Here is a 2,013-nt window from a genome sequence, read left to right as displayed (position 1 = left end):
TTGGGTTTTTGGACCAAACCAGAAAACGGACACACCTCCTCCTTGCTGGGTCCACTGGAGGGAAGAGGGGTGTCCACATGATGGACGCCCAGCCCCGAGTGTCCCATGGAGCTCGCTAAGCCACTGCCTCTCCCTTTGCCCCCACTGATGCCACCGCAGGGGGTGCCAGACCCCTCTTGCCGCCCCTCCTCAGTGAGGGCCAGGCTGCCTGTCCCCGCTGCCTCCCAGGCCTCTCTAGCTGCTGTCATACTTTTTTTCCTTGTTTTATCCCTTTTTAAAAAAATAACCTAAAAACTGGTGGAGTAGTTGTGCAGGTTGAAGTCACGTCTAAAGGAAAGTCTTCAGCAGGTGTTTTTAAAGGAAACGGAGGGGAGATCCTGAGACCCCCCAGCCAGGAGGTCAGGCGGGGGCCTGGCAGCTGGGGCCGAGGCGGTGTGGGCAGGGGCGTGGGGTGAGCAGGGAGAGCCCGAGGGGCTGCGCGTGTGGACGGGTGGCTCTGGCGTTCGGCATGGATGCTGCTTTGCTTCTCTAACCAAGAGGCTGGTGTGGGCACGTCGGTCTCATTCCTGGGATCTGGTGGGAGACAGGTCAGTGCTGGGAAGGGCCCTGCAGGCCTAGGACACTCGAGCCCCAGCCCCCAGGGAGCCCGAGGTGTCCAAAACCGTGTGGGTATTTGGGGAATTAGGTCCAGAAATTTAAAAATAAAGGCATGAGACTGAGGCCACCCCACGTCCCTGTAGCCTGACGAGGAGGGAGCGAGGCGAGGCCAGCCTGCGAGGGGTCCCGGCCGGGGGCGAAGGCTGCCGAGGAGAATCCTGGGAATCACTGACACGAAGATTCTGACTGCACTTGTATTTTTTGTATTAAAGTTTGCATGGTTTCTAATAAAGGATTAAACCTGCTTGTTTGTAGTGACATGGCCTCCTGCCCTCGGCCCTGTCCCAGAGCTGGGACGGTGGGGGCTCTGATGTAAAGGGGGGCAGGGTATCTCCCCATTTCTGCGGCAGCATCTTCCGTGGGGGCGTTTGTCCCCACGTCCCCAGCTTCCAAGCGCCTACAAGCTGCAGGTCTTGGAGAGAAAATGCAAGAGCCAGACTGTGTCCGGATGCCGGCTGTGCAGGGCAGTCAGGGCACATGTATTGTCAGCCAGAGGAGGGCGTGGGAGGTGGGGGGAGGCAGGAGGAGACACGGGAGGGTGATGGGGCCCGAGGGTCCCTGTGCCCGTTGATCCGCCAGGACGATGCCAGGTTGACAAGACTGGCTCCTCCCACTCCGTTAGTTGTGGGTCGGGGAGGTGAGCCCACTGGTGGCCGGGCCACAGCTCTTGAAGGGTCCCAGGAGCCAGAGGCGGAGGGGGCTGCGCTGGGCACTGGCTGCAGCCACCGGGGCGGGGCGTTCCTGGACTGCTGATGGCCGTGGCTCAGCTGTGACGTGTCTGTGACTGCTGTAACCATTTCAAGAGTAAATAAAGCTCATGACGTCCCATCTGAGCCCTGTCTTCTGTGTCCTGATGTCTCCCCTCCAGTATCACGACACCCCGCTTGTCCTCTGGCGTCGAGGGCTGGCATGCACTGTGGTCTCACGGCTGAGCTCCTCCGTGAGCTGTGGCCACGCCCAGGGCAGGCCCAGCTGTGGCCAGGCTGCCGCGCAACCGGAGCCCCGAGGGTGCAGGTCCCAGAGCCACGGCTGCCCGCGGAGCTTCCCGTCTGCCTGGCCTGGAGGTGGCAGCCAGGCTGGACCACTGCCTCAGGGAGGGAGACCAGGACTGCTGGCCCCACCTGCAAGGACAGGGACAGCTGTGACGAAAGGCTGAGCTGGCCCAGAGGTCCAACTGGTTAACATGGGCAGCCACGCTCTGGGGTGGATTCTAGCCCCCTTCCTCCTGAGACCTGGGGCCACAGCCTGTGCCCACGCCCAGGGGCTGAGGCCACGGGAGGGCCCCCGCGTACAGCGATGCTCACAAGGGATCCCTTGACTTTATTTTAAATAAACATCTGCACTCTGTACACAGCC

Source organism: Myotis lucifugus, unplaced genomic scaffold (assembly GCF_000147115.1).
Source record: "Myotis lucifugus unplaced genomic scaffold, Myoluc2.0 scaffold_547, whole genome shotgun sequence".
Taxonomy (NCBI): domain Eukaryota; kingdom Metazoa; phylum Chordata; class Mammalia; order Chiroptera; family Vespertilionidae; genus Myotis; species Myotis lucifugus.
The sequence above is the reverse complement of the archived record's forward strand: the minus strand, read 5'-3'. Positions refer to the sequence as shown.